Source organism: Panthera leo, chromosome E3 (assembly GCF_018350215.1).
Source record: "Panthera leo isolate Ple1 chromosome E3, P.leo_Ple1_pat1.1, whole genome shotgun sequence".
NCBI lineage: Eukaryota > Metazoa > Chordata > Mammalia > Carnivora > Felidae > Panthera > Panthera leo.
This window is the reverse complement of record NC_056694.1, coordinates 14,710,794-14,738,055: the sequence shown is the minus strand read 5'-3', so window position 1 is coordinate 14,738,055 and position 27,262 is coordinate 14,710,794. Positions and strand designations below refer to the sequence as shown.

Below are 27,262 nucleotides of genomic sequence, written 5' to 3'. Positions count from 1 at the left end.
AAGTGGTGCTAATTTTAGAATAGAGTGATATAATGGAAGAGAGAAGCTGGTGGTGTATTTGAGTTTATATGGCAAGAGTCTGAAGTCAGTGAGAAGAGGATTCAGTAAACAGGATTGGGAAAATGGGTTAATGTTTGGGAAGAAAGTTGTTCATTTCTTTACTTATGCTAAAGCATAAAATAAATTGCACTTGGGTTAAAGAGTTAAATATAAAATATGAAATCATGAAGAGCTGTCGGAGATTGCAGTGTAGGTGAACGATGGGTTTGAGAGTGCTTTTCCAGTTATAACCCCAAAGTCATAAATTGTGCAGGACAAATTTGGTGGGTTTGAGGTTGTGAATGAGAAGCATTTAAAAAAGTAAAAACACTATGAACAAGTCTTTTTTTTTTTTTTTTTTTAATTTATTTTTGGGACAGAGAGAGACAGAGCATGAACGGGGGAGGGGCAGAGAGAGAGGGAGACACAGAATCGGAAACAGGCTCCAGGCTCCGAGCCATCAGCCCAGAGCCTGACGCGGGGCTCGAACCCACGGACTGTGAGATCGTGACCTGGCTGAAGTCGGACGCTTAACCGACTGCGCCACCCAGGCGCCCCAGAACAAGTCTTTTTTTAAAAAAAAATCGTTTTCTTGTTTGTTTTTCCTTTCTTTCTATGTTTTTATTTTATTTTATTTTATTTATTTATTTTTTTTTAATTTTTTTTTCAACGTTTTTTATTTATTTTTGGGACAGAGAGAGACAGAGCATGAACGGGGGAGGGGCAGAGAGAGAGGGAGACACAGAATCGGAAACAGGCTCCAGGCTCCGAGCCATCAGCCCAGAGCCTGACGCGGGGCTCGAACTCACGGACCGTGAGATCGTGACCTGGCTGAAGTCGGACGCTTAACCGACTGCGCCACCCAGGCGCCCCTCTATGTTTTTATTTTATATACATTCCAGTTAGTTAACATGCAGTGTAATATTAGTTCCAGGTGTAGGATTTAGTGATTCGTCACTTCTATACAACACCCGGTGCTCGTCACAACAGGTGCCCTCCTTAATGCCCATTCCCCATTTAACCCATCCCTCCACCCACCTCCTCTCTGGTCACCATCAGTTTGTTCCCTGTAGTTAAAAGTCTGTTTCTTGGTCTCTCCCTCTCTCCCTCTCTCTCTTTTTTCTCTTTGCTCATTTGTTTTATTTCTTAAATCCCACCTATGAGTGAAATCATATGGTGTTGGTCTATCTCTGCCTGACTTATTTCATTTAGCATCATACTCTCTAGCTCCATCCACGTCACGGCAAATGCCGGGATCTCATTCTTTTTTTTATCGCTGAGTAATGATCCATTGTGTGTGCGCACACACACACACACACACACACACACACATATGTATATACATCACAACTTCATCCATTCGTCACTCGATGGGCATTTGGGCTCTTTCCATCATTTGGCTATTGTGCATAATGCTGCTGTAAACATCGGGGTGCATGTGTGCCTTTGAATTAGTATTTTTGTATGCTTTGTGTAAGTACACAGTAGTGTGATTGCTGGGTCGTAGGGTAGTTCTGATTTTAACTTTTTGAGGAACCTCCACACTGTTTTCCAGAGTGGCTGCACCAGTCTGCATTCCCACCAACAGTGCCAGAGGGCTCCCCTTTCTCTCCACATCCTCGCCAGCATCTGTTGTTTCCTGTGTTAAGCTTAGCCGCTCCGAATGGTGTGAGGTGATATCTCATTGTAGTTTTGATTTGTATTCCCTGATGATGAGTGATGTGGAGCATCTTTTCATGTGAAAAATTATGAACCAGTCTGTTGTGATAACTGATACGAATGACAAACTGAAGTACAATATTTCCAACACATAATAGAAATGTTTATTGCTAATACATGAAGTCTTTTTGGCAATCGGTAGAAAAATACTAACAAAAACTGGGCAGAGAACGTGAACAGGTTTGCGTAAAAGAAGAAAAGTCAAAGTCACCAGTAAGCCTTCAGAGAAAGCAGACAGCTTTATTGGTAATAGAAATGCAAAATAAGGCAACAAAATGTCAGTTTCATCCATTATCTTAGCAAAGCTGTGGGGGAAAAAAGTGTAGATATCCAGTATTGGCAAGGCTGTTTTGTGAAAATAGCCGTTTCATTCTGTTTTCATTCTTTGTTGGTGGGATAAAATTGTACAACTTTTTGGTGTGAGATTAGACAATATGTACACAAGTTTAAAAATGTGAATTGGTTCTGGACCCAGCAATTCCATTTCTAAGAATTTCATCTTAAAAAAATAATCATATACATTTAAAAAAATACACAGAGAAGCTCATTTCACACTGTAGAGAAGTATTGGACAAAGAACAACCTAAATATATACTGTTTATCCTGTTGCTGGCAGCGTTCTAAAGCCTTTACATGTGTTAATTCGTTTAATCGATACACTGTTATAATCCCCACTATGCTTGGGAGGAAACAGGTACAGATTGTTTAATTACTTTGCCAAAATCCCATGACTAATGAATGGTAGAACAGGAATTTGATCTCAGGAAAATTTGCTCCTGAACCTAAGCTTTTAGTTATTTCCTAGCATAATATAATGTATAATATATAGTATAATTCTTACGTCCAAAATAGATGTCCAACGATCTGGGATTAAGTCAACCATAAATCAGTTATTCATGGGATGGAATGGTGTATGTACACCCATTCCAACTAATAGTTTTTGATACGAGCATTTAAAAAATTATATGATATTTTGTGAATAAAGGAAGTTCTAAACCCCATAGTTAAATACCATTAATAAGAAACTGAGTACTCTGATAAGAAGGAAAGGGGAAATGCTGATTGAACAATATGAAATTTAGCAGTGTTTCTCTTTGGGTGTTGGGATTATGCGTGCTTATTTCCTCCTTGGTACTTTTCTGTATCTTTGGCGTTGCCCGTGAATTGCTTCCGCATTTACAGAAAATGTTATTAACTAATAAGGAAGCAGAAAACCAGACTTCAGACTGCTTGGCGATGCAGACACCTTTTAAATTGTTCATGTAGTCCTGTTTTGGGGGAGCAGAAATAAAGCTCTTTGTGTTAATTCTTACACGGTACGCAGCAGTATAAATAATTTAGTCTTTGCTGATTACAGTGGGACAAAACATCTGCTGTTATTCGAAGGGTCCACAAAACTTGATGTGGCCTGTAGGGTTCAGGATGTGATCCTGGTCCCAGGAAGTAAGCAGAGAACGGAAGCCACTTAGGGAAGGGAAGTATCACAGAATAACCTGGCCCAGGGCCCCCCACCAAAATCCTGAAATCCTTACCCTACCTGGTTGCGAGAGTTTGGGGGCAAAATAATTAAGGGAAAATGCACAATTCTATTATAGCATGATCTACTTAGTTTTCACATAAATTTATTTATTTTTATTATTTAATGTTAAAATTTGTTTAGCTAATGTTTTCTTGATTTCATTGCTGATCATTGGGGTTTTTTTTTGACCATTTGTTTTTTTTTTTTTTCAAATTTTTATTTAAATTCGAATTAGTTAACATATAGGGTGTAATATTGGTTTCAGGAGTAGAATTTAGTGATTTATCACTTATGTATAACACCCAGTGCTCAACACCAGTGCCCCCCTCAATACCTATCACCCATTTAGCCTGTCTCCCACCCATCACCCCTTCAGCAACCCTCAGTATCATACCTCAACATCATAAAGGCCATATACGAAAGACTCCCTGTTAATATCATCCTCAGTGGGGGAAAAGACTGAGAGCTTTGCCTCCACATTCAGGAACCACTTTGTTATTTACAAAGTACTGGAAGTTCTAGCCTCAGCATTCAGAAAACAAACAAACAAACAAACAAAAATAAATAAAAGGCATCCGAATCAGCAAGGGAAGACGTGAAGCTTTCACTATTTTCAGACGACATGATGCTCTATGTAGAAAACCCAAAAGATCCCACCCAAAGACTGCTAGAACTGATAACACGAATTCAGCCAAGTCCCAGGATATAAAATCAGTGTACAGAAATCTGTTGCATTTCTATACATCGACAACGAAGCAGCAGAAAGAGAACTCAGGGAATCAATCCTATTTACATTTGCACCCAAACCAATAAGTTACCTAGGAATAAACCTATCCAAAGAGGTAAAAGATCTATTCTGTGAAAACCGCAGAACACTTAATGAAAGAAATTGAGAAGGACGAGCCCCATGCGAGGCTTGAACCCACGAACTGTGAGATCATGACCTGAGCCAAAGTCGGACATTTAACTGACTGAGCCACACAGGCTCCCCTTACAGCTTTTTTTTTTGAAAGCATGGTAATTGGTGGTATATATTCTCAAAGCAGGAATAGCCAAGGATATTATTTTCACAGATGTCAGATAAACCGGTGTGTTTTCAAAATCTTGAACCATGCCTTCAGCCTCTCTAAACCTTCCTCTCAACTGTGTAGATGGTGTTCCAGCCTTTTCTTTTTTTTTCTTTTTAAATTTTTTTTTAACGTTTTATTTATTTTTGAGACAGAGAGAGACAGAGCATGAATGGGGGAGGGGCAGAGAGAGAGAGGGAGACACAGAATCGGAAGCAGCTCCAGGCTCTGAGCCGTCAGCCCAGAGCCCGACGCGGGGCTCGAACTCACGGAGGGCGAGATCATGACCTGAGCTGAAGTCGGACGCCCAACCGACTGAGCCACCCAGGCGCCCCAATGTTCCAGCCTTTTCTAGAACATTTTATCGCTGAGAAGCCAGGGTCAGTTGCATTTTTGTTCTTTTCTCAGTATTTTTTTCCTCTCATCTTTGAATGGTTTTAACTTTTCCAAAGTTTTCACATTTTGCCAGCCTAAGTCCACGTGAGGACCTCTTTTCATAGCATATGATTTTCCTAAAGGTCAAGAAAGAATGTTTTCTTTTCTTCGTTAGTTTGTTGTTTTTTGTTCTGTTCTATTCTTCCAAAGAATCAATTATCTTTATATTGGAGTTTTTAAATTGATTTTTGATAGCTATCATTCTCATTATTTTTATTTCTTTATCCTTTGCCTCCACATTCTTGGAGAACCTCCCAAGTGTGTTCTTTTTTCTTTTCCTTTTTTAACGTTTATTTTTGAGAAAGAGAGAGAGAGAGAGCGCACGCGTGGAGGAGGGCAGAGAGAAGGAGACAGAGGATCCAAAGTGGGCTCCGTGCTGACAGCAGAGAGCCTGATGTGGGACTCCAACCCACAAACGCGAGATCATGACCTGAGCTGGAGTCAGTTGCTTCACCGACTGAGCCACCCAGGAGCTCCAAGTATATTCTTTGTTTGTTTGTTTGTTTTATGTTTATTTATTTTGAGAGAGAGAGAGAGAGCACGAGCAGGGGAGGGGCAGAGAGAGAGGGAGGGAGAGGATCCCAAGCAGCCTCGGGGCTGCGGGGCTTGAACCCGTGAACCGTGAGGTCATGGCCTGAGCCCAGATCAAGACTCGAATGCTTAACTGACTGAGCCACCCAGGCGCCCCTCCAGTGTATTTTTAACATTACTGATTTGCCTTTTCTGCAGTGTCTGTCTTGCCTGACCTCCGTGTGGGTTTTTAGAAGCATTTTCATTTCTTCCAATTCTTGGGTCACTCACATTCCTCTTCATCCCGTCCTGTTTTCTTTTCCTCACAGGCTGTTCTCTTGCTCTATAGAGTTTTGCCATTTCGTGAAGCCCTCACGTCCTTGAATTCTCTTGAGGCATGCTCTTCCCCCGGGATGCTGGGGGATAGTCCTGAAATAGTTTTATAGACCTCTCTGCCAGGTTTTACTCTTTATTTCGAAGCCAGGTCTATCCAGATGTAGTTCTTGCCAGCAGACGGGGCACATGGACTGTGCTAGGCTGTGCTTCGTGTCCGCTTGGGTGACAGGGGGTCAGCTGTCCTTCTAAAGCTGCACAAGTGAGTATGATATTTGATGCTCCGAACATAGGTCTTAGATGCTAGTAACCTTTCACCTACTGTCGCTACTGCTTTGACGTGGCGGCATCTTAAACCAACAGAGCACCTGAAAAACGACCACCGTCGTATATATTGCTACCCAGGGTGGTGTTTTCCGTGTCCCCAGTGTGTGGTCCTTGACCCACGGAGACCACATCCCTCGTGGTGTTCAAGCCCCTGCTTGGATGTCAGACCAACTTCCAGCTCCGCCCCGCTAGCTGCGTTACCTTGGGCTAGTTACACAGCTTGTCCGAGCGGCCGTTTGTTCATCTGTACAATGGGACTCAAGGCATATTTGTGATGAGCAAGTGAGATAAGAAGAGATGCTGTCTGTCACGTGCTTGACTCCTGAGTGCTATGGCCAGGCACTGTGCCGAGTACTTCCCAAGTTTTTAGCAAAGAGGTAGGCACCGTAACGTTTCCAGGCCACGAGTAAGAATGAGGCCGCGAGAGGTTCGGGTATTGGCTCATCGCCGTGCGACCTAGTAGATGATGGTGCTGCGACGATTCACCCCGGTCGCCCGGCTCCAGCATCTTGTGCCGGCTGCCTCAAGAATGTGTCACTGTGTCCCTGCCGCCCCCTCTCACTCCCCGCGCGTCATACTCGTTTGGCCCTCTTTGAGTTGCTCAAGCCGAACGTTCTGAGCGCAGGAAGAAACACAACGGGACGTGACGGGGCGGGGGCGGGGGGTGCATCGAAGCTCACCTCTTGGCACCCCGGCGTTCTGGTTTGCGAAGACTAAGGGTGTTTGGTGGAGGTCAGCTGCACCCTTCCCAGCCGGCCGTCTTTGCTTCATGGGCAGAGCCAGGGGTGCCTTGAAGGCGTCGTCGAGCCAGCCTTCCAGTTGGGGATGGGGAGGGGCGGGCCGGTTGCATCTGCGCCTGGGCTGTGGTTTGGCCACTGGCCTGGCGTTTGAGGGGGAGCTGGGCTTCCGCCTTTTGGGGTTGTGGCCCCTCATGGGAAGCTGGGCGAGGAGGCATCAAGCCTCTACTCCTTATTCTTCAGATGGTTCCGGACAGACTCTTCCTTCCAGAGGGGTGCCTCTGAGAGCGTAAAGATCGCCGGAGGGATTGGCGAGGGCTTGATGACCTGGGCACCCTTCTCTGGCTGCAGGACCTCGTGGGCTGTTCCCGGTGACAAAAGTCTGCCCCACCCGACGAGAAGCAAGCGTGGGGTCACAGGACAGCTATCTGCCCCCAGTAGTGACCGTACAGGATGTAGAATGACAGATCCGGTGCCCGAGGACCCTTCGGTCCTCGCTGGCACAACTTCGATGCATTTTTTTTTTTTTTTGGTACTTCCTTGTTCTTTTTTTAGGTTGGTGCCATGTTATAAATGTAGCAGTTGGTGGAGGAAGGAATTGGTGGGGGTGGGTTATTTTAAGGGGAGGGGTGTGTAGCAAGCGGGGAACAGAGAGGAGAGGGGAAGGAGGGGAGGACGGAGAGCGGTTTCCGTGTATGACATGCTTGGGAATCCCGTCCTGTAGACTTTGATGTCAGCACAAAGTGATCCTTGCTTGAAAAATTGCACCTTATTTTAGGAAAAAGCCTGGTGTGGTTTGATAACAGTGATGTTTTTATCTAATCTCAGGTAATAAATAAAGCAAGGTACCTGCGATCCTTTGCCAAAATTCAAATGTCAGCTTGATTATGTAAGAGCAGAGGAAGCCAAGTCTTTTACAAGAAGGTTTATATCTTTTTATGGCCATTCATCGCGCTGAAGTCAAAAGCCTTGAAAATATTGAAATATCTGATTACAAATGGCTGGCTTCTTCCTGGCCTTTTGAATTACTCAGACATGTTCTTCCTCCTTTAATTTCCAAGTATGTTGCTCGCCTTAAGAATGTATTGCTGAGAAGGCCAGTGCTATTTTGAAAACAACTTAAGAAGGAATTAGAATTTTCTTTTTTGGAAGTCCCGAAGCAATAAAATATATTTACCGTATCAAGGCGAGCATTAGGTACCTCCTGTGTAAAGAGGGAAGGAACCTTCCTTTCTAGAGTCTCTGGGGTTTTTACAAAACTTGATAACGTACTAGAGGAAAAAGAAAATGTATTCAATCCCTCAGTGCAGAAACTGTACAGGCCACGTTCTCTGGGAATAATGTAACAGAAGTCTAAAGAAGCAAGCCTCCCATTCGATAATGAAAAACCAGCAAAAGGGACATCAGATAGAGAAAAACAGATGATTCCGACAAGAAAAAAAATGAGGTCGGTACAAATGACAGGTGGCCAAAGTTCACTGAAACATCACGCAGAGGTACTTCGTAGATTTAAGTGGCTTCCTTAGTCAAGAAAAGAAGTAATTCATCCAACTAAGGAATTTAAAAAGATTATCCTCCCTTGCAAAAAATGAGAACGAAGAGGTCCAACACACCCACAAGCCTATAAACAAAGCAGCGTGGTCAAGAGTGTGGATTTTGGAGAAAGTCGGCTCGAGTGCAAATCCTTGCCTCCATCCCCGGTTCACTGTGAGCCTCTGGGCAAGTGGCTGGGATTGTCTTTGCCCCTGTTTTGTCTTCTCCAAATAGGAATAAAAATCTCTAACTCTTAGGAATAAAGGAGGAAATGCAAGTGAGGTGCCTAACATAGTAAATGCCACAGAGTGAAGAGTTCAATGTTTGCCAACTCTCGTTCACTTCCCTGTTCCTCACTGCCCACCTGGATGACTATTTACCACCATTTAGGCCTGTTTCCCAGGGTCTCTCTGATCCTTTCTTTCTCGTTAGTGAGTCCTAATTGGTTCCAAATGACATCTTTTCTTTTGGTAACTCAGTTTTACTGAGATATCACTCAGGTACCGTATTACCCACTTAAAGTGTCCAGTGTATGGCTTTTAGCATATTCACATAGTTGTACATCCATCAGCATGATCAATCTGAAAACATCTTTATTGCCCCATAAAGAAACCCCCTACCCTTTAGCCTTAACCACCCAACACACTCCTTGTGGCCCCTTCCCCGGGCCCTAAGCAGCTAGCCTACTTCCTGTCTCTATAGATTTGCTCATTAGGGACATTTCACAGGAATGGAATCGTTCAGTAGGTGACCTTTGTAACTGGCATCTTGCACTCGGCCTAATGTTTTCAAGATCCATCCACATCGTAGCTTGTATTAAGAGTTAATTCCTTTTCATGGTTAGGTAATATTCCATTCCATGGATATGTCATATTTTGGTGATCCGTTCATCGGTTGATGGATTAAATATGACATCTTACAGCTCATAATGACTCTATTTTATTATTTGTCTTTCTTCATTGACACCAAACTTTTACTTAGAGGCTGTAAAATGTAAGAGGCTGTGTTAGCCACCAAGAATAGGATGACGAGTAAGATATTGTTCTCGATTTCAGGATGCTTGTTCTCCAGCAGTGGGAGAATTATGGATCTAAGTATGTGTCCAAGTCTAAATAATTGAGGCCCATGCCTAGTTCACTGATATGGAGAAGGCAGTGGTTATTCCTCCTCGAAGAGTCACAGAGAAATGCACAGAGAAACGAAGCCCCCAAAGAGGAGCATGTGTGTGCAGTCACAGTTGGGACAGACGGTCCAGGCAGTGGCAGCAGTCTGAACTGATGCACGAGGCCACCCGATGATGTGCCACATTGCATGACAGGAAGTATCAAGTGATTTGACTTGCTGAGGTTGAGGGTTGGGATGGATTGAGGGGCCATCATTCAGTGTGTGACCTTTGTAACTGGCATCCTGCAATCGGCCTAATGTTTTCCGGTGCAGCTGGAGACATGGGAGGAGGCCAGACCAGGAAGTACCCTGTGTGTTAGAGGGAGTAGTTGATGTGAACCGAACGCACGTGGGACCGCAGAAAAGGGAGGGGGAGCTATGGAGAGCACAGTGGCAGGGAGGAACAGAGGGTCAGAGACCAGTTAGGAGAACCCCTTCGCCAAACCTGTTCCGCTTGGGTGAGTTTTGGTCTTGCCCCCCTTCATCAAATCAGTCCCCAAGTCCTGCTTGTTTCAGTAATCGGACGCTGTTCCCTATCCCCGCCATTACTGCTTGGCCTTAGTATATATATATATATTTTTTTTTTTGTATTTTATTTCCTTTTAGCTTTCAAACTTCATCGATTTAATTGACATATAGTCGACACGCAGTGTTACATTAGTTTCAGGTGTGCAACACAGTGATTCGATGGGTCTGTACGTCCGTCCTGCTGTGCTCACCGCCATGCCGCTGCCATCTGTCCCCATACGACACTATTACTGTGCCACTGACTTGGGTTCCCCGTGCTGCGCCTTTTATCCCCATGACTTATTTGTTCCGTAACTGGAAGCCCGTGTCTCCCTCTCTCTTTCACTTAGTTTGCCCATTTGCCCATTCCCCCGCCTTCCTCCCCTCTGCTTTGCCTTGGTATTAGATCCTAACAGCTCTTCATACCCCCAGTCTGCCCCTGCTCCAGGCCGTCTTTCACCCTGCTGCCAGAGTTCTTTGTCGTGATCTGGTTGTGTCACTTTCCTGCTTAAACCCTTATTGGGTTTCCCTGGCCCCTTATTGCCTGCAGTATGAAACCCAGACTCAAGACAAGTCACATGAGGGCCTGGTGGTTGAGAGACTAATACCCTCTGCCCCCCAAAGATTTCCATGATCCGAATCCCCAGGACCTGTGAAGATGTTGCTCGCAATGTGATCACAAGGCTTCTGTCAAGAGGGAGGCGGGAGGGTCACAGGTAGAGAGGGAAATCTGGAAACGAAAGCAGAGGGTTGGAGGTCCGACAGGAAAGAAGATGCGGTGTTGTTGGCCTTGAAGGTGGCCGAAGGGGCCATAAGCCAAGGGATGCAGGTGGGGTCTAGAAGCTGGAGAAGGTAAGAAACGTTCTGCCCTACAGCCTCTGACGGGAGCACCGTGGGCTGGCACCTTGATTTCAGCCCACTGAAACCCCTGTCAGTCTTTCGGCCTCCAGAACCATCAGACAATAAATCTGCGATGTTTTAGAGCCATTTCGTTTGTGTTAATTTGTTATAGCAGCAGTAGGAAACCCATACAGGCTCACGCTTGGGGCTCAAAGTTACCTAACCAGCCTCATTCCCTTGCTGTCCTCTGCCCCTTGCCCTGTAGACTCCCTCCTTTCTTTCTTTATTCCCTTTTGCCATTTTCTTCCCTTCCCTGGCGTGATTTGCAGCCTCCCCTAAATTGCTATGTGGTTCTCTATTGGTTTTTTAGGACCCGAAGGCTTTGATGATGGCACCAATTCCTCCAGGCTGTTAATCACATTATTATTGTCTCTACCATCCCCGTTTGAATGCCTTTATTACATCCCTTATTATGAGGGATTGCAATTTTTTTGTCTCTGCTTCTGTCTCTCACACTAGACCACGAGTTTCCCCAAAGTGATAACTTAGCCATTTTTTTTTTTTATGCCCGGTTTCTGCTCTGCAACAGGCACTTCGAATTCTTTGTTCGGTGAAGGAATGCAAAAGATAGAACAAAATTCGAAATGAGAATGTGTAGGGATGCCTGGGTGGCTCAGTCGGTTAAGCATCTGAATCTCGATTTCCGCTCAGGTCACGATCTCACAGTCGTGAGATCGAGCCCTGTGTTGGGTTCTACTCCTGTAGCATGGAATCTGCTAAAGATTCTCTCTCTCCCTCTCCCTCTGCCCCTCTTACATGTGTGCGCTCTGTCTCTCTAAAAAAAAAAAAAGAAGAAGAAAGAAAAAAAAGAAATTAGAATGCATATATGACAGTAGCCATGAAGCATATTTAAACATGAGAACATAGGGATGAGCACTGAGTGTTGTATGGAAACCAATCTGACAATAAATTGCACAAAAAAATAAATAAATAAATAAACACCAGAACATATAACTGAATGCTAATCAGATTTTAATCTTTAAGAAAAGGAACACAATTTTATTTAACCGCCCCCCCCCCAACTTTTTTCTTTTTGATTGAACATCTTTTCGTGTTCATTTTTATATTGAGGGTATAATTGACCTACACTGTTATATTAGTTTCAAGTGTATAACGTGATGATTTAATATTTGTATCCGTTACAAAATGATCACCACCGGAAATCTAGTTACAGTTTGTCATCCTACCTAGTTCCAATTTCTTTACAGTCTCACCAACACTTTATTGTTTGTTTGTTTTTAAAATTTTTTTTTAGCACTTATTTATTTTTGAGAGACAGAGACAGAGCATGAGTGGGGGAGGGGCAGAAAGTGAGGGAGACACAGAATCAGAAGCAGGCTCCAGGCTCCAAGCTATGAGCACGACGAGGGGCTCAAATCCACAGACCCGACCATGAGATTATGACCTGATGGGAAGTCGGATGCTTAACTGACTGAGCCACCCAGGTGCCCCTGTTGGCTTGTTTTTATAGTGACCATTCTAATGGATGTGTCTCATGGTGGTCTTGATTTGTATTTCCTGGACTCATGGCATTGGGTATCCTTTCAGGTGCTTTTGGGCATCTCTGTATATTGTTTTAGAGAAATATCTGTGTAATCCTTTAGCCATTGTTAAATTGTGCTTCTGTCTCATTGTTGAGTTATATGAGTTCTTTAAGACACCCCAGGAGGGAGAAAACATTTGCCAATCACACATCTGATAAGAGGGTAGTATCCAGGAATCAATTTTTTTTTTTTTAATTGACTAGGGCAGGGTAACTCAGGGCCAAGTAAGAGTTTATGCAATTTATCAAAATGCTCCTCTTTCCATGAAATAGCTGAGAGTATCACAGTGAATTCCTTCAAATTTTCAAGGTATAGATGACTCCTGTATTTAAAAAGCCCTCTGAAACATGGACGAATTTACCGAATTTATTCTGTTAGGTAATCATGATCCAGAATTCAAACCTCAATGAAAGTTATCTTAGAAACAGACAAAATAAACAAGCCTTGCTCTTTAATTAACCAGCATTTTCAAAACTGGTGTTCCGCAGAGTGCTGTTCTGGGAAATGTAAATAGATGTGCTGGGAAAAATTTCCACCGTCAAATAAGTTTGGGAAATGCGGCACATTCTCTCCCTGTCCTTGAGATTCAAGGTGCGCGCCAGCCCCTTCTGCGGCTGCGTATTCGTGCGGTGGAGACCTGCTAATGTTGTTTCAACCCACCATTTCTCAAGTTGGGAGAATAAGCCCTTCTAAGCTTCTAACAAATCATTGCACATTTAGTAACATCTTGCCAAACAGTTTAGAAAATACTGATATAGGCACAAAAGTCCAAAAGAATTGATTAGTGGACAGAACGTGGCTATATGCGTTCAAAACCTGGGATTCTGGGATATTGGGATTCAAAATCTTGCATCCCAAGATGGGGAAGGCTTCTTTTAGGAATGCAAGTGTAACTCAGAGTAAAGTAATTCATTGACGTAGGACATCTTATTAATCGTTTTAGAAACAGAAGAAGAGGAACCTCAAACCACAGTGGAATGATTTAATATAGTCCAATATTTATTCCCAACTGAGGCTTTGTAATTCTAATGTAATAAAATCCCATTTGAAACCAGGAACCAAAGGTTTAGCTGACAGAGAAAGAAAATCATCACCCATAACGTAGGAGTAAAGCCAAAATGTCCATTATTCCCATAATATTATGAATGTTTGGAATTTTGGACACACGGCAGAGATAGTAACATCGACTCCAAATGTTGGGACACTAATCAGCCTGCCAGTGTCCTATAATGATGATCCACGATGATGCTCATCTGTGACTAGGTTCACACCATTTCTGCAGCTCATTTATGTTTTTAACCTGAACATTTGGGGGAGTTAAAATTTTCTTACTTTTAGTCCTGATCATACGTAACAGGATTTGAGGATCACGTTATTTGCTCTTCCTGATTCCTTTCTTCGTCTTTCTTTTTAAAAAATGTCGTCACCATCCTGGAGGCAAGGAGAGTCTTGGTGGGAAGAATACTTAGTTGCCCCTCCTAGACCGGGATAGGGGAGCATTGTCTGTGTGTGGTGGGCGGGGGCGGGGGAGACAAAGATGAAGCATCCTGGGGATTGATGCTTTTGGCCATGGGACCTCATTTCTTACCCCCCAGCCCGATTCCCGTAGTCAGCCTTTGGTCCATTATTGTCTGGGAAGCAGCAGTTAATCCTACTGTACAAAGTCCTCTGCCCAGGGAGAGCCCAGCGTCGACCCCATTCTTTGGCACAGTGTTGGCTCTCGTGGCACCTGGTTCTGTGACATTACTTATTATTGGTTTCCTGCAAATTATAGATCGTATAATAGCTCAAAGTTGACGGAACACTGAAAACCTGGAAAAATGTGTCAGACCAGACACCTGGGAATCCCTCTCGTCCATTTCAGAGCCTTACAATTCGCACCCCCCACACAGAAACAGAACAGGAACACTAGTTTTAGTAGGAGCAGTGGTAATAATAACAATAAGTAATAATAATACCCTCTTACAATTCCTAATTGACGAAAACAATCACATCCTTTTGCCAAATTCTGTCAGGCTTCAGTTGGTTCTATTTCAGCTTCTGAACACCGTCCCCGCCCGTCACTTTTTAGCAGATGGTACTTGAATTTCTTTGGTTTGCAAGCTTCTGCTCTGCCTTCTTGCATATTCTGGGGGTGCACGTGGACTTTGCAGCTAAGCTCCTCCTCTTTTCCACTGTGTATTCCTTCCCTATTGCTGCTATAACAATGACCACAAGTACAGTGGTTTAAAACCTCACATTTTTATTATCTTGTCGTTCTAAAAGCCAGAGGTCTGAGGTGGGTCAGCAGGGCTGTGCTCCTTCCGCAGGTGCTAGTGGAGAATCTGTTCCTTGCCTTTTCCAGCTTCTGGAAGCACCCCGGGGTCCTTGGCTCAGCGCCCTGCATCAGTCTGGCTGTTTCCGTGTCATGCAATCCTCCTCTGACCGTCCTGGCCTTCCTCTTAGGAAGGACCCTTGTGATTACATTGGACCCACCCAGATAACCCAGGAGAACCCAAGGTCCTGAAGTACACCTGCAAAGTCCTTGCCATGGCAGGTGACATATTCATAGGACATGGGCATCCTTGGAGGGCACGTTCTGTATACCAGAACTGGGCTTATGGGTCTTGAGAGGGTGAGTTCTGTGCCCTCCTCTGCTCATCTGGGGGTCTTTCCAGGAAAACTTCCTGAGCAATCCTGAAAATTCCCTGCTGTTTCCCCACCTGCTTAGTTGTCACAACCCATCTTCCTTTCTTCTTTTCCTTTCCTCTTAAGGCAGTCTTTAGCATTTCCAGCAAACGTTCCCTCTTTTTACGTGTTGGTATGCATTTTGCGGGAGAGGAGGCTCTCTGCTTGGACTCCGGTGACCTTGTTACCTACAGGCTGCAAATTCTCACATCCATTCACGGATGCCTTGGGTGTTTCCTCCTGGCTGCCTTCTCCTCCTACCAGCTATAGAACTCTCAGACAATTCCTGTGTTTTCTTTGGGACTCTGGAGGAATATTTTACTACAAAGTGGAATGGACGGGTAGGAGGCAGTGGAGAGAGAGCCAGAATATCATCCCGTATTTGTATAACCAATGCAATGTGTTTCTCTCTCCGTATATGGTAGAAGACACCTGTAATAAGCAATACTAATCCTACCCAAGGGTTATTGAGTGCTCACTGTGTGCCAGAATCATGTGTCCAGTCCTTTAAATATATTAACTTACTTAAATGCTCTCAACACTATGAGGAAGGGTTCTATTACTCTCTCCATTTTACAGAGGAGGAAATTGAGGCACAGAGACATTGAAGAATTACTCAATTGGCCATACAGATAGTAAGGGGCAGAGCCAGGATTCAAATCAGTACCCAGAACCTGTGTCTTCAGCGAGTACATGATGCGTAAGATTAGATCTGTCTGTTTGGGGAAGACCATAGAAAAACTGACTGCCGGGCCTCTGGGGTTGTACCACTGAGAAGAGATGATCACCTGTTGGGATTAGCCAAGGATGGGAAATGGGTACTCACACGCCCTGAGGATTTTAGAAAGGTTCCTTAGAAAAGATGGGCTGCCCCCTGCTGGTTGAGCAAATTCAGGTTTCTTTAACTGAACCGGAGTCATAAGGTCAGTTTTTAATGATCATTTCCCTCTGCTCCTGTTTTAGATCTTGTGAAAGTCTTCACTGGGGGAAAATATGTCAGTGTTTCTCGGCTCCAGGGGACTCTGGTTGCTAGGCAACCTATCCCTCAAATTTGGGAATCTTCTTCGACTCTGGGGATGGCATCCTGGCAGACTGGACATTCATAATTTACTACGGCTGGAACATTAAAATTTAAAAATAGGCTGTAAGCGTTAGTTGCCCTGCATGTATTTTCAAAATAGAAATCCTGAGGAGTTTATTTTGCGGAGGTGTTTGTTCTGACTTGCCTATTTGCAAATACGCTTAATATTAATTCTTAATCGATTTGCACTCTTGAGTTGGCAAGTTAGTAAATGCGGTTGCATTTCAACTACTTCCTGTTTACGGCCACACCCCTCAGAGTCCTCCTCTGTCCTCCTGCCTCACTTCTCACATTTCCTGTCACCAAGACCTGTATGTTTCACCCTCGAAACGCATCTGGATTTAATTTCTGCCTCCTTTTGTCTAACTGGCAAATTCAGGGATACCGCTCGGGTTCATTGTTTTTCATGTGGATGATAGGAGGCTTCAAACTCATCTTTTTTCTTTCTCCCTCTGTTTATTCATCCGCCCCCTTTCGCTCGAGTTTTCTTCTTAAGACATAGCTCTGACCGTATTACTCTTGCTTAGCAACCTTGAAGGTTCCCTGCAGCCAATGCTAATGTCTAGACTCCTTATCGTGAGGTTCAGTGCCTTCCCCACCCGGCCCCACCCAACCTTTCTCTGCTACTTTGCAAATGCGTTCTTTCTTCTGGCCACACAAAATCTAGAGCTCTTGTCTGTACCGTTGTCACCTCGCCCTGCCTTTGCAGGAGCCCGTCTCCCTGTCTAGAAAGTATTTTCCTTCTTTACATCAACCCTGCGTTTCAGTTATTGTTCAAAGCCCGACTCATATTGACCTTGTCACCGAGATTAATCATACACTCATCTGTATTTTTATAGCAGTATTAGAACACATCACATTCTCTTATATTTATCTGGTGATACGTGTCTCATTCTAGACCAGCATATTTTTTTATTTTATATTGTACTTTTTTCAATTTTCCAAAGAATTAAAGTTTCTTTATTTTTGGGGCGCCTGGGTGGCGCAGTCGGTTAAGCGTCCGACTTCAGCCAGGTCACGATCTCGCGGTCTGTGAGTTCGAGCCCCGCGTCAGGCTCTGGGCTGATGGCTCGGAGCCTGGAGCCTGTTTCCAATTCTGTGTCTCCCTCTCTCTCTGCCCCTCCCCTGTTCATGCTCTGTCTCTCTCTGTCCCAAAAATAAATAAAAAAAAAAAAAAAAAAACGTTGAAAAAAAAAAAAAATTTAAAGTTTCTTTATTTTTGAGAGAGAGACCACAAGCAGGGGAGGGGCAGAGAGAGAGAGGGAGAGAGACGAACCCAAGTAGGCTTTGCCCTGCCAACGTGCAGCCTGACTCGGGGCTCAGTCCCACGAACCGTGAGATCCTGACCTGAGGCCAAATCGAGTTGGATGCCCAACCGACTGAGTCACCCAGGCGCCCCTAGAGCCAACTTCTGTTTTTAGGAAAAATGAGGGACAGAGAGATTAGCTAAATAACATCACACAGTCTTCTTGGGTGACCAGGACAAGCTTGCTGCTGTCCTTTACAGGACCCAAACACCCACGACACTTCTGCCACAAGATGCATGTGTCTACGTTGACCAGTTCTCCGGCACCACCCGGGTGCCCTACAGTTCGATCCGGTTCTGACACTGTCTTCCTGGAGTTAGTGTCTGATGCCAGGTTAAAGGCTCAGTCCCACAAGACTGCCCTCACTTGAGATGCCAGCAAGTCTCACGTTGTCCCTTGTACTTCTGCCTGACCAGCTGCAAATCAAGGTGCCCATGATCCCCTCCTGGGGTTCGGTAATTTGCTAGAACAGCTCACAGAACTCAGGAAACACTTACATTTGCCAGCTGATTATACGATAAAAGATATGGTAAGAATATGGATGAACAGCCAGATGAAGAGACATAGACAGTGGAGTCTAGAAAGGGTCTCAAGTGCAGAAGCTTTCGTCCCTGTGGAGTTGAGGTATGCCCTCCCCGCCCCCCCCTTCCTGGCATGTGTGTATGTTCACTAATGGAAGCTTCCCGAGCCCTGTAGTTTGGGGATTTTTATGGAGGCTTCATCACATAGGCACGATCGATTTCCAGCTCCTCTCCCCTCCTCAGAGAATGAGGGGTGGGTCTGTAAGTTCCAAACATGTAATCATGGCTTGGCCTTTCTGGGGGCCAGCCCCCATCCAGGAGCTCACCCCGAATCGCCTCGTTAGAACAAAAGATCCTCCTGTCACTCCGGAAGTGCCGTGGGATTTACGAGGTCTATGTCAGGAACAGGGTCAAAGATCAATCTTAGCAGGAACTGGGGTCACAGACCAATATGTATATTTCTTATTATTTTGCAGTGGGACTACAGGACAGTTGACCTAATTTCTGTAACAAATTAAAACGCCTCGAAAAGAGGGGGCAGCAGGGAAGAGGGTGGTTGGTTCTAGGAGGAGACAGGTTTGTTTCGTTTGTACCCCGACGTGATCGTATAACCTAATGCCCGTGAGACAATCAGGGAGATGGAATTATGCATGGGAATTAGCTGATACTGAGGAATTCTTGTTTATTTTGTTAGGGTGATAACAGTATAAGGTTATGTAAGAAGAAGTTTGTTTTTTTAATAGATGTGCACTGAAGTATGTAGGTAGGGGTGAAATGACACGATACCTGACGTGTGCTTTGCAGCGTTTCCGCAAAAAAGAGGTTAAAAGGACAGATGAAGTAAATGTGGCCAAATCTTAAAAATGATTGGATCCGGATTACGACTATGGGGGGATTCATTTTATCATCTGTGTAATTTTGAGCATGTTTGGAAACTACATCTACATACACAATGTGTGTGTGCACACGCACATATGCGTATATGTAGAGGGTATTCATTTTCCACTTAAGTTTTAATTTCCATGGCAATAAGTTCAGTTATCCTCAAGTGTCCAATGAGACAAGACTCTGTTAGAAAACTTGCCAGTTTCAGTTGATGGAAACTGGGGTCTGCCTTAAATTGTTTGCCTTAAGTTGTTGCCCTTACCTTGACCTGTTTGGTTTTCTGGGACAAATGTGTTCACCAGGGCCAGCCATCCCTCTGAGTCAGGGTAGGGATGTTCCAGAAAATTAGATGTCGTTTGAAAAAGAACTTTTGGGGGTGTCTGGGTGGCTCAGTCAGTTAAGCATCCGACTCTTGATTTTGGCTCAGGTCATGATCTCATGGTTTGTGAGATTGAGCCCCGCATTGGGCTCTGCACTGACAGCATAGAGCCTGCTTGGGATTCTCTCTCTCTCTCCCTTTCTCTCTCTGACCCTTCCCTGTCACACACACTCTCTCTCAAAATAAATAAACTTAAACAAAAGAAAAAGAAAAAGAACTTTTAATCTCAGGCATATTAGTCTTCATGCAAATGATATTAATTACCCATGAAATTTATTTAGTCTCCAGAGCTGTCCTGGTTAGACATATAAATAGAATATTTTTCTTATCTGCTTTCATTTGTTATTGAGTGCCCTTGAAAATCATAATGAGGAATTTATTTTAAAGGATTTCCAATCCAGATCACCTTTCTACCTGAGTAGTCTGTCTGAAGCCTGAGTTTAACTAAGATCTTACCTATACTTGAGAAAATATCTAAATCTTGGCTTTGTTAATTTAATCTAAGAACTTGCCAATTTTCGTTTAGGTTCTCGTTTGTTGTGAAGAAAACCGTCTTTTATGTCAAATTCGGTCTTTAAAATTTTTTTTAACGTTTATTCATTTTTGAGAGACAGAGAGCGTGAGTGGGGGATGGGCAGAGAGAGAGAAGGAGACACAGAATCTGAGGCAGGCTCCAGGCTCTGAGCTGTCAGCACAGGGCCCAGCGTGGGGCTCAAACTCATGAACAGTGAGATCATGACCTGAGCCGGAGTCGGATGTTTAACGGACGGAGCCACCCAGGTGCCCCAAAGTTGGGTCTCTTAAAGTAAGTCATGATGCCTAAAGGCAAAAGCAATATTAAAACATGGGAAAGCTCGGACTTCAGATTTGTCAAACAAATTTGATATAAAATACAAGATAAAAGCACGGTTTTAGAGTTCACGGTTTATCTTTTAATGAACTCTAAATTTGACAAAATGAGTTTTACAACCCCTAGTTGAAATAGACATCTATGATAATGCTTAAAAGACACTAACCATGTGAAAAATTAAAACGAGAATATGTCAGTGAACCCATTTTCAAATTAGTAATTACAGTTAATTTGTGTTGGACGTTATTCTTTTTTTTTTTTTAACGTTTTATTTATTTTTGAGACAGAGAGAGACAGAGCATGAACGGGGGAGGGGCAGAGAGAGAGGGAGACACAGAATCGGAAGCAGGCTCCAGGCTCTGAGCCATCGGCCCAGAGCCCGACGCGGGGCTCGAACTCATGGACCGCGAGATGGTGACCTGAGCTGAAGTCGGATGCTTAACTGACTGAGCCACCCAGGCGCCCCTGTGTTGGACATTATTCAACGTGATCTCTCACACAAAGATTTTACTGTCACACTTCCCACTGCCTTTTTTTTTTAAGTGTTTTATTTATTTATTTTGAGAGAGAGAGAGAGAGAGAGCACAAGGCAGGGGAGGGGCAGAGAGAGAGAGAAAGAATCCCAGGCAGGTTCCACACTGTCAGCACAGAGCCTGATGCAGGGCTCGACGAACTCATGAACCGTGAGATCATGACCTGAGCCAATAGCAAAAGTCAGACACTCAACTGACTGAGCCACCCAGTCACCCCCCACCCCCCACTGCCTTTTCTTTTTCAGGATTTCCCTTTAATCTAGAGTTAAATAATCCTCAGTGCTGACTGGGTCCGGTTCTGATTTATTGGAAAGGGGTCTTCCTTCTTGTGCCTGACCCTGCCTTTGTTTCCTGTCTCTTGCTTACTCTTCAAGGGTTCACGAATATTCCTTCACCAGGTACGCATGGGCCCTTATTCTCCCTCTGACTACCCTACGGATTTTTCCTTTGCACTTTCAGGATGTTATTTGTAAGAGCTAAATGCAAACACACCTCCCTATTATGCTTTCAAATTGGGGCCAGCGCGATCGATGAAATTAAAAACCCGCAGATCAAGCTACTGACCAAATGAGGTAGGTCTTCCCTCTCCGCGAGAGAGCAGGTGGCTGGAAAACAGGTGGTTGGGTCGGTGCAGGTTCCTTCTTTTGCCCTTGCGTGGCACCCGGTGAAGGTGCTAATGAAGACTGACCTGTCCCCAAGGGAAAGAGCTAGAGCGAGAAAGAGCAAACAGCTTGGCTGCCAAGGTGGCTGGAGTCCCGTTTGCGACAGTGGGGTCAAATCTCCAGGCAGTGTCCCATTTTTCATATAGAGTTTAGCCGATAGGTTGAACCCCAGCCTGTCGCGTATGATAAGAAATTGCCCACGGAGACCCTGAGCTATGTATCAGTCTAACACTGATGTCGGGCTAGGCCTACTGGGGCAGCCTGTGAGGTTTTATTTCTGTTTCCCTTCCTAAAATGCGTCTCCTTCTATGAATGTCCTCCTCCCTAAGTCACGTTAAGCCCTGGAAATAACAATGAGAAGAGCCCACACAGATCAGGGAAGAGAGTGTCCTAATACATCAAAATGCTGGCATGTTCATCGAGTGAATGAATGCATGCATGCACGCATGCACGAACGAGGTCTTGTAGTTTTTGTAGTTCTGTCCTGATGCTTAACGATTACACCCATGCATCCCTCCAACACAGCAGGAGACGAAGGTGTGAGTTAGATGTCCGATGAGGAGGACTTTGAGAGTCAGCCACGCTGAATCACAGTAGGTGTTTCCACTCGGTCACCAGGGTTTATGCTAACTTCAGGCATGTTATTCACGGGATACGCGCTTTTGGAGAGGAGCAAAATCCAAAACCATCTCTCTTCAGTGAGAGTGTTCCTCTGCCAAAAGAAAGCAGGGGTGTCAGTCGCCAAATAGAGAGGATAGAAAGTTCCTCCTCAATTCTATTGTGATGTTTTAATTTTCTTTGGGGAAAATCACCTGGTGTAAAGCAAGATGGTGTAACCTTGGGCTTTTGTATACCAGCATCGAACAACAGGGAACTTCTAGTCTTGCAGAATCCTAGAATCGTCCAGTTGGAAGAAGTCTTAGGGGTAGCCTCTACCTTCCCCAAAATGTTTCTCCAAAACCCCAGTCTGCCCTGCCTCTCCATGAGTACCTCCAGTACCAAGAAACTCCCTCTTCAGCATGGCGGCCACTTTTATTTTTGGATTATTCTTTTGGGTTAGGAATCTGTTTCTTTTCTTTTTTTTTTTTTTTTCATTTTTTTTTTTCAATGTTTTTTATTTATTTTTGGGACAGAGAGAGACAGAGCATGAAAGGGGGAGGGGCAGAGAGAGAGGGAGACACAGAATCGGAAACAGGCTCCAGGCTCTGAGCCATCAGCCCAGAGCCCGACGCGGGGCTCGAACTCACGGACCGCGAGATGGTGACCTGGCTGAAGTCGGAGGCTTAACCGACTGCGCCACCCAGGCGCCCCAGGAATCTGTTTCTTATTTGCAGATGAAGTTTGCTGCCTTCAGATTCCACCAGTTTGTCCTGGACCTTGTGATGAGACAGTGCAGAATCAGACTTTTGCATTTGATGGCCCACCAGATACCTGGTGGCAGTGATTATGTTCCTCGAGAGTCTTGTTTCTTAGAAGGAATGCTTTCTTGTTCCCTCACCCTATTCTCAATTTGCTGTGGCTTATTATTTTATTTTATTTTATTTTATTTTATTTTATTTTATTTTATTTTATATTTATTTATTTATTTATTCAATATATGAAGTTTATTGTCAAATTGGTTTCCATACAACACCCAGTGCTCATCCCAAAAGGTGCCCTCCTCAATACCCATCACCCACCCTCCCCTCCCTCCCACCCCCCATCAACCTTCAGTTTGTTCTCAGTTTTTAAGAGTTTCTTATGCTTTGGCTCTCTTCCACTCTAACCTCTTTTTTTTATTTTCCTTCCCCTCCCCCATGGGTTTCTGTTAGTTTCTCAGGATCCACATAAGAGTGAAACCATATGGTATCTGTCTTTCTCTGTATGGCTTATTTCACGTAGCATCACACTCTCCAGTTCCATCCACGTTGCTACAAAGGGCCATATTTCGTTCTTTCTCATTGCCATGTAGTACTCCATTGTGTATATAAACCACAATTTCTTTATCCATTCATCAGTTGATGGACATTTAGGCTCTTTCCACAATTTGGCTATTGTTGAGAGTGCTGCTATAAACATTGGGGTACAAGTGCCCCTATGCATCAGTACTCCTGTATCCCTTGGATAAATTCCTAGCAGTGCTATTGCTGGGTCATAGGGTAGGTCTATTTTTAATTTTCTGAGGAACCTCCACACTGTTTTCCAGAGTGGCTGCACCAGTTTGCATTCCCACCAACAGTGCAAGAGGGTTCCCGTTTCTCCACATCCTCTCCAGCATCTATAGTCTCCTGATTTGTTCATTTTGGCCACTCTGACTGGCGTGAGGTGGTATCTGAGTGTGGTTTTGATTTGTATTTCCCTGATGAGGAGCGACATTGAGCATCTTTTCATGTGCCTGTTGGCCATCCGGATGTCTTCTTTAGAGAAGTGTCTATTCATGTGTTCTGCCCATTTCTTCACTGGGTGATTTGTTTTTCGGGTGTGGAGTTTGGTGAGCTCTTTATAGATTTTGGATACTAGCCCTTTGTCCTATATGTCATTTGCAAATATCTTTTCCCATTCCGTTGGTTGCCTTTTAGTTTTGTTGGTTGTTTCCTTTGCTGTGCAGAAGCTTTTTATCTTCACAAGGTCCCAGTAATTCATTTTTGCTTTTAATTCCCTTGCCTTTGGGGATGTGTCGAGTAAGAGATTGCTATGGCTGAGGTCAGAGAGGTCTTTTCCTGCTTTCTCCTCTAGGGTTTTGATGGTTTCCTGTCTCACATTCAGGTCCTTTATCCATTTTGAGTTTATTTTTGTGAATGGTGTCGGAAAGTGGTCCAGTTTCAACCTTCTGCATGTTGCTGTCCAGTTCTCCCAGCACCATTTGTTAAAGAGACTGTCTTTTTTCCATTGGATGTTCTTTCCTGCTTTGTCAAAGATGAGTTGGCCATACGTTTGTGGGTCTAGTTCTGGGGTTTCTATTCTATTCCATTGGTCTATGTGTCTGTTTTTGTGCCAATACCATCCTGTCTTGATGATGACAGCTTTGTAGTAGAGGCTAAAGTCTGGGATTGTGATGCCTCCTGCTTTGGTCTTCTTCTTCAAAATTACTTTGGCTATTCGGGGCCTTTTGTGTTTCCATATGAATTTTAGAATTGCTTGTTCTAGCTTCGAGAAGAATGCTGGTGCAATTTTGATTGGGATTGCATTGAATGTGTAGATAGCTTTGGGTAGTATTGACATTTTGACAATATGTATTCTTCCAATCCATGAGCAGGGAATGTCTTTCCATTTCTTTATATCTTCTTCAATTACCTTCATAAGCTTTCTATAGTTTTCAGCATACAGATCTTTTACATCTTTGGTTAGATTTATTCCTAGGTATTTTATGCTTCTTGGTGCAATTGTGAATGGGATCAGTTTCTTTATTTGTCTTTCTGTTGCTTCATTGTTAGTGTATAAAAATGCAACTGATTTCTGTACATTGATTTTGTATCCTGCAACTTTGCTGAATTCATGTATCAGTTCTAGCAGACTTTTGGTGGAGTCTATCGGATTTTCCATGTATAATATCATGTCATCTGCAAAAAGCGAAAGCTTGACTTCATCTTTGCCAATTTGGATGCCTTTGATTTCCTTTTGTTGTCTGATTGCTGATGCTAGAACTTCCAACACTATGTTAAACAACAGCGGTGAGAGTGGGCATCCCTGTTGTGTTCCTGATCTCAGGGAAAAAGCTCTCAGTGTTTCCCCATTGAGGATGATGTTAGCTGTGGGCTTTCATAAATGGCTTTTATGATGTTTAAGTATGTTCCTTCTATCCCGACTTTCTCAAGGGTTTTTATTAAGAAAGGGTGCTGGATTTTGTCAAAGGCCTTTTTCTGCATCGATTGACAGGATCATATGGTTCTTATCTTTTCTTTTATTAATGTGATGTATCACGTTGATTGATTTGCGAATGTTGAACCAGCCCTGCATCCCAGGAATGAATCCCACTTGATCATGGTGAATAATTCTTTTTATATGCTGTTGAATTCGATTTGCTAGTATCTTATTGAGAATTTTTGCATCCATATTCATCAGGGATATTGGCCTGTATTTCTGTTTTTTTACTGGGTCTCTGGTTTAGGAATCAAAGTAATACTGGCTTCATAGAATGAGTCTGGAAGTTTTCCTTCCCTTTCTATTTCTTGGAATAGCTTGAGAAGGATAGGTATTATCTCTGCTTTAAACATCTGGTAGAACTCCCCTGGGAAGCCATCTGGTCCTGGACTCTTATTTGTTGGGAGATTTTTGATAACCGATTCAATTTCTTCGCTGGTTATGGGTCTGTTCAAGCTTTCTATTTCCTCCTGATTGAGTTTTGGAAGAGTGTGGGTGTTTAGGAATTTGTCCATTTCTTCCAGGTTGTCCAGTGTGTTGGCATATAATTTTTCATAGTATTCCCTGATAATTGTTTGTATCTCTGAGGGATTGGTTGTAATAATTCCATTTTCATTCCTGATTTTATCTATTTGGGTCATCTCACTTTTCTTTTTGAGAAGCCTGGCTAGAGGTTTGTCAATTTTGTTTATTTTTTCAAAAAACCAACTCTTGGTTTCGTTGATCTGCTCTACAGTTTTTTTGATTCTATATTGTTTATTTCTGCTCTGATCTTTATTAGTTCTCTTCTTCTGCTGGGTTTAGGCTGCCTTTGCTGTTCTGCTTCTATTTCCTTTAGGTGTGCTGTTAGATTTTGTATTTGGGATTTTTCTTGTGTCTTGAGATAGGCCTGGATTGCAATGTATTTTCCTCTCAGGACTGCCTTCGCTGCGTCCCAAAGCGTTTGGATTGTTGTATTTTCATTTTCGTTTGTTTCCATATATTTTTTAATTTCTTCTCTAATTGCCTGGTTGACCCACTCATTCTTTAGTAGGGTGTTCTTTAACCTCCATGTTTTTGGAGGTTTTCCAGACTTTTTCCTGTGGTTGATTTCAAGCTTCATGGCATTGTGGTCTGAAAGTATGCATGGTATAATTTCAATTCTTGTAAACTTATGAAGGGCTGTTTTGTGACCCAGTATATGATCTATCTTGGAGAATGTTCCATGTGCACTCAAGAAGAAAGTATATTCTGTTGGTTTGCGATGCAGAGTTCTAAATATATCTGTCAAGTCCATCTGATCCAATGTGTCATTCAGAGCCCTTGTTTCTTTATTGACCATGTGTCTAGACGATCTATCCATTTCTGTAAGTGGAGTGTTAAAGTCCCCTGCAATTACCACATTCTTATCAATAAGGTTGTTTATGTTTGTGAGTAATTGTTTTATATATTTGGGGGCTCCGGTATTCGGCGCATAGACATTTATAATTGTTACCTCTTCCTAATGGATAGACCCTGTAATTATTATATAATGCCCTTCTTCATCTCTTGTTACAGCCTTTAATTTAAAGTCTAGTTTTTCTGATATAAGTATGGCTACTCCAGCTTTCTTTTGGCTTCCAGTAGCATGATAAATAGTTCTCCATCCCCTCACTCTCAATCTAAAGGTGTCCTCAGATCTAAAATGAGTCTCTTGTAGACAGCAAATAGATGGGTCTTGTTTTTTTATCCATTCTGATACCCTATGTCTTTTGGTTGGCGCATTTAATCCATTTACATTCAGTGTTATTATAGAAAGATACGGGTTTAGAGTCATTGTGATGTCTGTATGTTTTATGCTTGTAGCGATGTCTCTGGTACTTTGTCTCACAGGATCCCCCTTAGGATCTCTTGTAGGGCTGGTTTAGTGGTGACAGATTCCTTCAGTTTTTGTTTGTTTGGGAAGACCTTTATCTCTCCTTCTATTCTAAATGACAGATTTGCTGGATAAAGGATTCTCGGCTGCGTATTTTTTCTGTTCAATTCATTGAAGATCTCGTGCCAATCCTTTCTGGCCTGCCAAATTTCAAAAGAGAGATCAGTCACGAGTCTTATAGGTTTCCCTTTATAAGTTAGGGCACGTTTATCCCTTGCTGCTTTCAGAATTTTCTCTTTATCCTTGTATTTTGCCAGTTTGACTATGATATGTCGTGCAGAAGATCGATTCAAGTTACGTCTGAAGGGA

At 43.4% G+C, this 27,262-nt stretch overlaps 1 protein-coding gene and 1 long non-coding RNA gene across 3 annotated transcripts in view; one reads left to right on the top strand and one right to left on the bottom strand.

Annotated features, from left to right (window-relative positions):
* The window catches only part of CALN1 (calneuron 1), a 363,083-nt gene that overhangs the window by 36,713 nt on the left and 299,108 nt on the right, over positions 1-27,262 (top strand). The window lies entirely within an intron of this gene.
* The window catches only part of LOC122209441, a 28,583-nt gene continuing 22,000 nt past the window's right edge, over positions 20,680-27,262 (bottom strand). The window contains exons 2-3 of the long non-coding RNA XR_006197601.1: positions 21,122-21,931; positions 20,680-20,720 (exon numbers count right to left, since the gene is read on the bottom strand). This is a non-coding gene — a long non-coding RNA (uncharacterized LOC122209441). The remainder of the gene's footprint in view (positions 20,721-21,121; positions 21,932-27,262) is intronic.